This window comes from Hyaena hyaena, unplaced genomic scaffold (assembly GCF_003009895.1).
Source record: "Hyaena hyaena isolate Hyena2069 unplaced genomic scaffold, ASM300989v1 scaffold_987, whole genome shotgun sequence".
Classification (NCBI taxonomy): Eukaryota; Metazoa; Chordata; class Mammalia; order Carnivora; family Hyaenidae; genus Hyaena; species Hyaena hyaena.
In genome coordinates this window covers 502232-513593 of record NW_024081617.1, presented here as the reverse complement: position 1 = coordinate 513593, position 11362 = coordinate 502232, and the positions used below count along the sequence as shown (strand labels likewise).

Sequence of the window (11362 nt, the reverse complement as noted above, 5' to 3'; positions counted from 1 at the left end):
TACATGAACTGAAAATTCATCACTAGAATGTCTCTGAGAGGCCATCTGGTCTTCAATGTGTGTCTGTGTGGCTTAGAGGATTTTGTTCTCTTGATGAAAACGTATCCAGAGATTAACTCCCAATTATTTCAGGGGGGAAAGTCATGAAATAAGAGAAATAGGCCGTAGAAGCCAGGACACACTTGAGTTGTTCATCTCATAAGAGGGTAACCAATGTCACCATTACGTGACTATGTTTGGAGGCCCTCCAAGCAACAGGAGTTCACCCATGTCTCAAGGCTCGCATTTCAGACCTTGAGTTTTGGACCCAGGTCAGCAGAGTCAAGCTCTGGAGAATGCAGCGTGTAATTTCTGCATCGCCGCTGTCTGCCTTGTGGCCCCAAAGAGAAACCCAATTGAATTAAACCCAAATGTGGCCCTGCCACACATGCAGGGAAAGCCCCCAAGCCCTGTGAATTGTACCTGCGCCGGGCGCCGCACTCTGGGTTCCCCGAGCACCAGCCGGGTGTCCTCAGCAAAGCTCCCCTTCTCTGCACAGACTCAGAAGCCCTGGCCACCCGGTCCCGGCGCGACGGGTGGTCCCCAGAGTTTGCACATCCCACGAATCGGTTCTTCACCATTAGGTGCATCTGATTGACAAAAGTTAAACGACGCTTGTTTCCCTTCATGTCCCTGCTCTATGCACTCAGGACCTGCCACGCGGCAGGCCAGTGACACAGAATGTGTTTCTGAGCAGGTTTCAAGGACACTGCGGGGGTGGAGGACAGAGGTCATGGCCGTGGCGGGTGACTGGCCGCTTATCAAGAGCATAGCACACTGGGTACTCGTGGGACCTTCACCATGACCGCCTCAGTAGGGCAGCTGCTGAGACACTGGGTGATGCCCACATGGACACGCTGCCGGGAAGGGGCAGCTCTGGGATTAGAAGACGGCTTTCTGACACCAGGAGCAAGGACCCTTCCACTTAGCCACGCCACGGCCGCCACTGGACGGACGTTACACGCGGGAGGGCTACAGATGATGCCGTGAGGTCCCAACAGCGTCCAGCCCACTGCAGGCCCGTGACAAGCTGGGTGCTGTGTGGGTGGAAGGGGTGCGGGGCACCCTTCACTCTCTCTCCACTACTGGGGGGTCCTTGGCACTCACGGGGGGAGATCTCTCCGGGGGAGATAACCACTGGCCACGATGCAGAACCACTGCGACCTTGTGGCGAATGAAACTGATTCTGGAAGGCAGAGTCTGAATGGCAACATTGAAATGCACGCTCTCCTCACGGCCCGTCACCAGCTTGGCCGGGAGCACTGCCGGGACTTCGCAGGAGGGGCACAGCCCAAGGAACAGAGTGGAGGCTGCGGCAGCCTGGATGCCCGGGAGGCTGGCTGAAAGCGGGGAGGCCCCGAGACGCGCTGGCCCTGCAGGACAGGCCCCTGGTGCTCCCACCGAGGAGCCCTGTGCCCAGAGTCACAGCAGAGTCCTGAGCGGGAGCCAAGGTCTACCGACCGGGGAGCAGTGGCCAGCTTAGCCCCAGCCCTGCAGGTTACAAAGCCGCCTGCAGCTGGTTGGCAAGTTCATGACCTGTGAGCCCCGAGCGCCACCCCCTCCAGGCTTGTTGAAAGAATCAGAGCCAGGATTAAAGCCGTCAGGGTGCCGTAGCCTGAATTACACCCAATACGGGATCGTCCTAAAGTCAGGGCACAGGGACGACTGCCTGCATCAATTTACCTTCGAAGGCCCATTAGCTGGGGCGCGGGAGGCAGAGGACACGGCTCTGCGTGAAGCCTGCTGCACACATGCATGCAAGCACACAGCGTTCTGAGTGGGGGGCAGTGCAGCAGGGGCTCCTGTGAGGCCGTGGGGACGGCTCGCTGACCTCGGCAGCAGAAACAGCCAGGCTCTCCAGACAGATGAGTGGGAACCAGGGAGGAAGGCTGCCTCGCTGGTCCCACCTCAGCCACCCTCTCTCCGGAATCTGAATGTGCTGCTGCTCCACGGTAACCGCTGAGCCCCTCTGTGCGGGCTCCCTGCACACCCGCTGTGGGCTGTGTGGCCAACAGCACACACATCCCGTCGCTGGGCTCCGGTGTGAAGAGTGAAGGGCTCCTGGTTGGGGCGGGAATGGTCTCCGAAAGCAACCCTCTACCTCCTCCATAGCAAACGCCTGATTTCAATGAGAAGGTCGCTGACTGACGTGGCAGTTGGCGAGAATGCACTGAAGCTTGTCACTGAACACAGGATTCGTAGCTGCCCCATGCTCCTCGCGTGTCTGGGCGAGCTGACTGTGCTCCACGGGGTGAAGTGTCTATGCCTCCTCAAACTTGTCCAGCACATTTTCAGCCATTCCTCCCCCGTCCCCCAGAGACGAGCTAGAACACGGAGAGGCACAAACTTGTGGCAGGTTCCCATCGCCAGCTGTGATGTTGCCATGGGGAGGGGACAGCACCCACCAGCCTTCTTCCTGGGGGCTCTGTGCGCCTGCCTGTCCCCAGGGACGCTCACAGGTGACAATGAGGCACGGGGAGCACAGACAAGGAGGAATCAGGTTTCCTGGGGTGACAGCACAGACCGGGGTCTTAGCCTTGAGAAGACGGTGTCTGAACCAGGCACTGAGGACTCAAGTGTATTAACTGCATCTTTCATTACTTCATCCAGCGCTCTGGCGTCTGGGGCCCTGCAGACCCCGGAAGGACGGGATGGTGCGTGGAGACGGGGAAGGGCTCACCTGGGGGGCGCCTTCACCTGCGAACTTCCCTGGTCACCCAGCGCCAGGTGCCAGACCCCCCGGAGCCCCTGTGCCCAGAGCCCGCTGAACTCGTCCACACTGTTAATCCAAAACCCGTTTCTTACAGTGGAAATCAGGGCAGCTCTCCTGACCAGAGCCCTCCCAGGCCGGCTGGCCCCGTGCCTCCCTGTGTGGCTCCCCCATGGAGGCGTTACGGACTCTGGTCTGGATCACCCAGCAGAAGAACCAAGCGGCACTTGGAGATCTTGGAAGGCGGGAGGTTCATTTTACACTGGTGGGCTCAGAGGAGATCACTCTCCAGGGGTCTGAGTCCTGAGCATAAGCAGAGGCGACAATTTATAGTCTGTTCACACGACAGGCGGGGTGGGAAGGAAAACCCCAAAGGGGAGTCTCCAGGCAGGGACTAGAATGCCCCTATTGGTCCCATCAGCCATCTTATCACAGATTCTACCCCATCAGCAGGTCCCTGCTCGGGGACGGTGGGTAATAACCTGTGTTCTGACCCGCTGGCTGCCGCCACACCCGGATAATAATCAAACCTGCTTTTTCAAACACTAGTATATAGACCAGACCAGGCGCCACTGTCACAGCCCATCCACCCCCAAATCCACGTGTTTGACAAACCTTTTTATTTATTTATTTACTAAACGTTCCTTTATTTTTGAAAGAGAGAGAGACAGAGCATGAGCTGTGGAGGGGCAGAGAGAGGGAGACACAGAATCTGAAGCAGGCTCCAGGCTCTGAGCTGTCAGCACAGAGCCCTATGTGGGCTTGAACTCATGAGCCTTGGGATCATGACCCGAACCGAAGTCAGATGCTTAAGCAACTGAGCCACCCAGGTGCCCCTAATGTTTGTTTACTTTTGAGAGAGAGAGAGAGTGAGACAGAATAAGTGGGGATGGGGATGGGGGAGAAAATAGGAGAAAGAGAGAATCTCAAGCAGGCTCAGAGCTGTCAGCACAGAGTCTGATGTGGGGCCTGAACTCACAAATCGTGGGATTAAACCTGAGCCAAATGCAGATGCTTAACTGACTGAGCCACTCAGGCACCCCCCTGTGTTTGACAAAGTTTTATTCAGCGCCTGCTACGCTGGAGATGTGAGGGTGAACGGGACAGACAGGCCTGGTCCCCTCAGGGATCTGAACGCTAGAGGGGGACACAGAGGCCCTGCGGCTGCCACACCAGCTCCATCCTTGGCTCTGCGGCCAGACTGTTAACCTCAACCGGTCTTTTCCACCTGTGCCACTTTGGGGTCAGCGTGAGCAGACAGCCATGGGTTCCTCTGTGGGTAAACACGTGGTAATTGAGCCCAAGATCTGAAGTGAAAGCACCAAATTTAATCCCATCTTGGTGAAAGTGGGAGCTCCCCAAGTACGCGGTAGGACAAGGTATGTGGCGGGAGCAGACGGTGGGACAGCAAAGAAAACGCACTGCTGGTACGTACGGCATGTGCGAAGCTCAGAGAAGCTGTGTGCAGTGGAAGAAACTAGGCAGAAATAACATACACCGTATTGTTCCATTTCTATAATTTAAGCGCAGCCCCCCCGCCCCGTGAAAGAAGTGGAGGGTCCGTGTGCTTGGGGCTGCTGGCCGCTCGGGCCTGGCCTGGGGGCCCTATACAGACATGCTGTGTGCACTTCCCGCGCCTTGAGGGGAAGTCAGCTGTGTGAACTCAAACACCCTGACTTGAATTTTAAGCCGGTTTCCTTGTCTGTGACGTGGCCCCCCACCCCCTCTCCCCACAACCCCCGTCTCTGCTGTTGGGGATGCTCCTTAGCGGTAACATGCTTATAGATTTAAAGGGGCCACTATCGCTGATACTCTAAAAGTGAATTTTCTGTCTCTTTGAAGAAAGTGCCTACTTAGGCTTTTGAGGAGGCCCCGTGACATGAGCAGGACTGGATTTAATAATTGCCTTGCCTATAATCCCAATGTGGGGAATGTCCTTGCGTCTTCTGGAACGTCCCTCTGTCTCGCTGGGGGGACCTGGGCTTGCACCCCCAGCACTTGCTGCGGACAACAGCGCTGGGTTCCCTTCTCTCCTGTAGGGGTGTGCGGCACCATGAGGAACTGCGGGGGTGTGCAGGGTGTGCGGCTCCATGGGGAACAAGCCGGCCGGGGCCCCTCAATGCTGGCACCCGGGATGTGGGCCCTTCCTCTTTTCAAACAAAAGTGAGGAGCATCGGCGTGTCCCGGGCAGCCGGTCCTGCTTCTCGCTGGCCTCTGCTGGCTGCTGGGAGGGCCTGGCCCACTGGGTCCTGTCCGACTCAGCTTGCCTGCTGCACATGCACTTTCCTCTGGGGATACTTGCAAAGCCCAAGGCCGCTAGGACGCTTCCCCGAGTCTGGGAGGAGGGACATCACATGAGGCTCGTCTTACAGGGTGGTCAGAGAGTCCTTGTCTCTACATTTAAGCGTGTGGCTTAGAGCCACTCTGGGGAGACCAGGGGTGGCGTGAAGCAAATGCCATGTCCACAGCTGGTGGCACTGAAACAGGTGGAAGGAGCACCTTATCTAGAGCTGTGAGGCCACCACAAGAAGAACTCTCTAGAACAAGTTCCCAGGGCCTGCCCCTGGGGGCCTGGGGCAGGGGGAGATGGAGCAGAGGCCGTGGCTTTCACTTGTGACCTTTCCTAAGATTGATCCTTTCAGCCTGGTGTGTGTGCTCCTTCAATGTGAATGTAAAGCAAGTACACAAACACGTGAAAATTCCAAGTTGTAAAATGAAAAGTACAATCAATCCAAGCATCTGGTGCTTTTGAACTGTTGCCCCTGCTCCGCGGACCGTCACCAGCCCCGCCCTGTTGAACTCCATGGTGGGGAGGTGGGCCTGGCCCGACTGCCGTTCACCACCCTGCTTCCCACCGGACCCCAGTACCTTCCCTCCTCCAGCGATCAGCTCCGTCTGCATTTCTTCCTTCTTTCCCTCCACAAAGAGCCAAGGGGCCTGGGTCAGCTCCAGTCGGGCTCCTGCCCTCCAGCTCAGGGGAGACCCCATGTGACTTTAGGTCCCGCTGGATGCCTGGTGTGTGGAAACGGTTTCCAGGTCCACACTGCGGGCCCCCTGCCCCCGGGACAAAAGGCTGTCCTGGGGGCACAGCCTGTCTCCTCCACTGCAGCCTCTCACCCGCACACCCACCAGCCCCAACATCTCCATCCTTAGTCCCAGAATGCCCCCGGCCCTGCTCTGGGGACCCTCCCTGCTTACGTCCTCTGCGTGTGTCTCTCTGGGCCGGGGTGCAGGTGCCCGAAGCGTGAAGCCCCAGGGCACCACCCCCGGGGCTCCCGGCCTGGGTCCCCCCTTCTCTGAGCCTGCCTCTGGCAGTCGGTCTCCTCATTGGTGACGGGGGGAGGGGCGGGTTCTGAGGTGTGGTGACCGGAGACCCCTGCCACCTCACCCAACCTCTCTCAGTGTCTGGCACTCCGCACGCACCCGCCTGCTGGCGTGGCTGCAGCGCGAGACATCGGGACAGGCGGGGCGCTGCTGGCGGGACGGGGCCGCACGGCGCCTCCACGGCCGCCCCCGCCCCGCGCCCCCACGGCCGCCCGCCTCGCTTCCAGAACGGCCGCGGGACACAGGCCGGTGAGACCCGTCACGGTGCACACGCCAGGCATTCCTCAGGGACAAGAAGGAGGGCACCTCCACAGACGCCGGGGCGCCGGCCGCAGCTTCTGTTCGTACCGCTCCCCGGACGCCGGGGGCTCTACGTTCATTAGGAGGCGGGAAGAAAGAAGAACGGACAGAAACGCACATCCAGAGGTGGCGGAGCCCGACGGTCCCGGGCAGCCCTGCGCTGTGGCCGCTGCCTCCTAACGCGGCAGAGCAGCGGCGGGAGTGCAGCCCCCTCGTGGGCACCGTCGGCTCCTCCCGCCGTGCGGCGCGGCGTTGACTGGCGTCCCGTGCGCCCCCCTCACGTGACAGCCCGCGTGCGGCACCGCCCGTGGGGGGGGGGGCGGGGCAGGAGTGCGCGTCCCGGCCTGCGGGCGGCCTCAAGCCGGGCGCGAACTGCGCGAGGCCCGGCCGGGCACCTGCCACCGCGTCCCCTCTCAGGTGTCTCCACACCGCGGGTGGGGGACGCAGTCCCGGGCTCCCCTGAGCCGGAGCCGCTGTCCCTCCGCTTCCCTCCCGAGGGCTCCCGGACGACGTCCTGCAGACGTGAGCGCTCCTGGCGGGACGCTCGCTTCCTCGCTCCGGACTTGCTTACGAGGCCGCGGCGGAGGGGAGACCGGAGCCAGACCCGCCGAGTGCCCGCAGCCTCCATGCGACAAGCAGACTGAGCACCGGCCGCGTGGGGCCACGTGACGGCCGCGTGGGGCTAAGGACAGCGCCCTGCGGCCTCACGGGTGCCCAGCGCCCGCCACCCCATTCACCGCGCCGCTGCCCTGCCTTCGGTTCTGACTCAGTGCAGGCAGGTCCCCGGGGCGTGCGGGCGGGCGCCGGGAGAGGTGTACACGCCCCCGCCAGCCCCCCCCGCCCCGTCTTCCAGACAGTCTGACGCTGGGGTTTTCACATCGGTGCTCTGGCCAAGGCGACCTGCACTGGAGTCTGTGGACGGGATCTGGGGAGAGCTTCCCGCCTGCGGAGATGGACCACACTCTCTCTGTTGTGCATGGAGCTATGGCAGCCGTTTCGTGATCATGAGGATCATAGACGTGGAGCCCGACCTCCAAGAGCAGCTGTCTGATGCAGGTATGCCCGGCGGCTCAGTGTCACCATGACCTGGGTTTGCCCTGCAACTGGTAAAGTGAAGCAGGGCACGTTACAAGCCACGAGGGGTGAGAGGCCAGAAGCATGGAGAACGTGGATGACCCACGACTAGAGGCAGGCAGGGCTGCTGCCGGCCCCACGGGAGCCACGGCCCCCAGCTATGCTCAAGCCCTAGACACACAGTCCCCATCCTGAGGTGAGCCCTGGCTGGGACGAGAACACAGGGGCAGGGCCAGCCCCATGCAGATACTGCCCCTGTCCCCAGATACTCGGAGCTGGCTTTGCCGTGTGGCCCAGTTATCAGCAGTGAGGTGTGCGGGGAGGCGTGCGAGACGCTTACTAGGAATCCCGCAGAGCGGCGTGGACACTGGCCCATCTGTGGATGCTGGCTTGTGTCTCCCCCAGACTTCCCCGCTGGGTGCTATGGCCCGTTCCTCCTTGTGTACGGGTCTTCTGGAGCACAGGGGTTGGGGGCACATTTGTACCTGCAAACAGAGCAGAAGTGGCAGATTCTGGAGAGGAATGGCTGGAGGCCATGACGGAAGCAGAAAACGTGGACATCGTCGGCAGAATTAGTGTCACTGGAACCACCACATCCATCAGCAATTTCTGAATCAAACTGGACTGTGGGGACACGAATGACATGATTGGCCCCAAACTGACCGAAACACCCAGAGTGTGGCCACAAGCCCTGCTGGGTTCCAGGCCGTGTCACCAGGCCTGTTTCCCTTCATCTCGGTTCCACGGGCTGCCTGATGTGTGTTCTCATTTCACATCCAAGAACCGTCCCCACGAAGTCAGAGTCACACTGAGGAGACCTCTGCAGCTAACCTGGAATCAGGTGTGAGGGAGGTGGCCTGCTGTGGCCAGAAGGGAGCGTCCCTGGAACAGGTGCTGGGGGCCCTGTGATTTGAGGGGTGCACAGGCAGCCCCAGGGACCTGGGCTGTGGGCGGGCTCTTCGAGGGGTGGCAGGCAGGGGCCAAAGAGGGCTCTCGGTCTCTGAGACCCAACCACCAGAGACTGGGAAGACCAGCCTGTCCCAGAACCCCAGATCCCAGAGCGGGGACCCTGGGGGAGGGTCTCGGGAAGGAGCCCAGGTTCAGATCTGGCGTGGAGGGTCGTCCCTGTCACCCAGCATCTGTGATCTGTGTCTCAGCTCCTGAAGGCTGTGGGTCAGTCTGGGGCCTCCACTGGCCTCCACTGTGGCCTTGGGGACTTCCAGCAAGAAGCAGGCTTCTGCTTGTGAAGACTGCTTTCTGTTTTTCATTTTTATTGTCGTTAAATAGACATGATATAAAATTTACCTTTTTAGCCATTTTTAAGGGCACCGTTGGGCAGCATTGAGTACCTTTATCCCCGCTATCCATGTCTGGAACTTTTTCATCTTCCCAAACTGAAATTCGGTCCCCACTAAAGGGCGGCGTACGGACTGGGCAGAGCAGCCTTCAGGATAAGCTTGCTCAGGTGGCGCTGCACGAGTTGGAGGAGTGGGTGCATCCAGGTGAGCCCCGCCCCCAGGCAGGAGGGGCTGTGGAGGGTAGAGCGCCCAGGAGAGAGGGTGGTGGGTCCCTGTGGCTGCTGGGTGGAGAGGGGTGGAGGCCAGCCTGTGCACTCTGGGGACAAGCCCAGACGCTGACCTTTCGGCCCCGCTGTCCTCCCTCCCCGTGCTGCGCGTTGCAGCTTGTGCGCGTGGTTCCCCTCTGCTCCTTCTCTACATGGGCCCCTTTCCTGTGTCCTCCTAGGATGCCGCTGCAGGCCCAGGTGACCGCTGGACCTGGGAGTCCGGTTTCAATCAGAAGCTGCCCTGCCTTCCAAGGACGGGCAGTCTGGTGGGGACACCGGCGTGCAGCCCCCAGACCTGACTGCAGAGGTGAGTGCTGTCCCAGGAAAGCTGGCCCAGGGAGGTCACCTGGCCTGGGGCCCAGGTGGCTGTGCAGAGGGGGTCCCTGGGATGGGCAGAGACAGAGCAGGAAGGGCCTCAGAGGTGGGGGTGTCCTGGGCCCCCAAGAGACCATGGGACTTGGAAGGGGAGGAGGGGGATGCGATGAGACCCTTCTTAAAAAGGCCGAGAGCTATGTGGGGCTGGAGACCAGGGGATGGAGCGCAAAGACCACCCCCAGGAGCCGAAGCAGAAATGGATGCTGGGTGTGGGTCAAGGGGCAGGGATTGAGGGGCGGGGGTCGAGGCAGGGTCTCTGGACGGCAGCCTAGGCCTGCCCCTGGCTTTTCACCAACAGAAATCGTGGCCGAGCTCATGGGAGAGCCCACCGGTGCATCACATCCTTATTTACGTCAACCCGAGCGTCTCTGGGAGAAGGGACCTGCACACAGTGGCCAGTCCACACCGCCGGAACCCCGGAGCCACAGCCTGACACAGGACAGCGCGGGCGCATCTGGGCCGGGTCACAGGCTGCGACCCTGTGACCTGCGGAGGCAGCAAACCCAGAGGACAGAGGGGTGGCTGTGCCGGGACAGCATGGAACTCGCACTGTGGTGGCAGAACGTGGAAAGTGGAGCATCTGACTCCATTCTCTCCATAAACCTGACTTTGAAATAAACAGCCCCTGCGGGAGGCCTTCCTGAGAGCAATGGCTGAGGAGGGGTTGGGCCCTGGGCTGCTCGGGGGGACGGTGGGGGGGGTGGCAGACAAGCATGGCCCTGGGAGCTGGGGCGGGACCCAGCCCAGTGTTGCGTCTCGCCCTGGTCACCCTGTCCTCGCTCCGTGCCTGAACTGCCTCAACAAACCTCCTCCTCCCCCTCCCTCTTCGGGGAGCGCCCAGAGCCCCTGCCCCAGCCTCCTCCTGGGCAGCCTTGGGCTCGGGATGGGGAGGATCCGAGACAGGCAGACAGTCCCGCCTGGAGGGGCCAGCCTCTAGGACACACTGCTGTATCTCCAAAAGAGATGTGTGCACCGTCGAGGCCTGCGGGGCCCACGGTGGCAGCTGGGAGGGGGCGTAGGGACCCCAGGCCGGGTCGGACATTTGGGGCACATCTAGGGTCCACACCGAGGAAGATAGTAAAGTTGTGCTGTTTCTCGCCCACCTGTGTCTGTGGATTTAACACTGGTGGGGATGGGGGTGGCCCTTTAAATATGACCCCAGAGCCACCCCGGGACAAAGAAGGATTTGGTCTCAGAACAACGGGCCGGAAGCAGCTCGACACACTGCTCTTTTGTCCTGAATTTTCCGATTTTGATTTTCCGTAGGCCGAGCCCACGTTGTCCCTCCTCCCAGAGGAATTTGGCTGTGAGGGCCTGGAAGGGCCACAGCCTGTCCTGCCTCCTCTGCGACCCGCTGCACATCCTTGTCCCTAGGGCCAGGGCCACAGGGTGCCATGGTGCGGCCCCAACGAGTGCCTCCTGGGGTGAAGAATATCCTCGGTCCGCGTCTCATTCAGCTTCCTCCTTGGCGGCGCAGACACACACCCTCCCAAGAGCCATTTCTTGTTTGCCAAGGGTTTATTTTGCACACGGGGTTTCTTCATGACTCACAGGCCCTGGGTGGCGGCCAGGATCTGTCAGGATTCCCGGGGGACGACTTCCGGGAGCACCAGCGGCGCCCTCGCAGGAGGAGACAGGCTGGGCCCTTTCTGAAGCTCTGATTAACTCGAGGGTCTGTGCCTTCGGGTTAGCTTGCGAGTGCCAGTTATCAAACCTCTCAATTGTTGAAAAATAGCTGTGCGCCCAACGCAGCTAAATCTGCGAACGTTTAAACACAGAAAGCAGACAGACGCGCGGTGGGAGAGGCCCTGCTCTGAACGGGCGGCGGCCACAAAATCCACACGTGAGTCAGAGTCCAGAAAAAACAGTGTTTCACTCTTACCAAGTAGTGTTTAGAGACAGAGCTGAGCAAGGAATGTGGGACATCTGTTCACAGGCAGATTTTCCCAAATCGTCCCTCAGCAATCCCCAGGGGG

General features: G+C 60.5%; 2 long non-coding RNA genes across 4 annotated transcripts; one reads left to right on the top strand and one right to left on the bottom strand.

Annotated features, from left to right (window-relative positions):
- Positions 1-3794: 3794 nt before the first annotated feature.
- Positions 3795-6617, bottom strand: LOC120223358. The gene is made up of 3 exons (XR_005526271.1): positions 5948-6617; positions 5618-5761; positions 3795-5084 (listed from the first exon to the last, which is right to left on the bottom strand). It is a non-coding gene; the product is annotated as an uncharacterized LOC120223358 (long non-coding RNA).
- Positions 6618-6767: 150 nt separating this feature from the next.
- On the top strand, positions 6768-10486 carry LOC120223360. 3 transcript variants are annotated; one of them, XR_005526274.1, is made up of 5 exons: positions 6768-7429; positions 7943-8288; positions 8761-8949; positions 9191-9318; positions 9685-10486. It is a non-coding gene; the product is annotated as an uncharacterized LOC120223360 (long non-coding RNA). The 3 variants fall into 3 exon arrangements; XR_005526273.1 differs by having other exon boundaries at positions 7713-8288; XR_005526272.1 differs by having other exon boundaries at positions 6768-8288.
- The last annotated feature ends 876 nt before the right edge of the window (positions 10487-11362 follow it).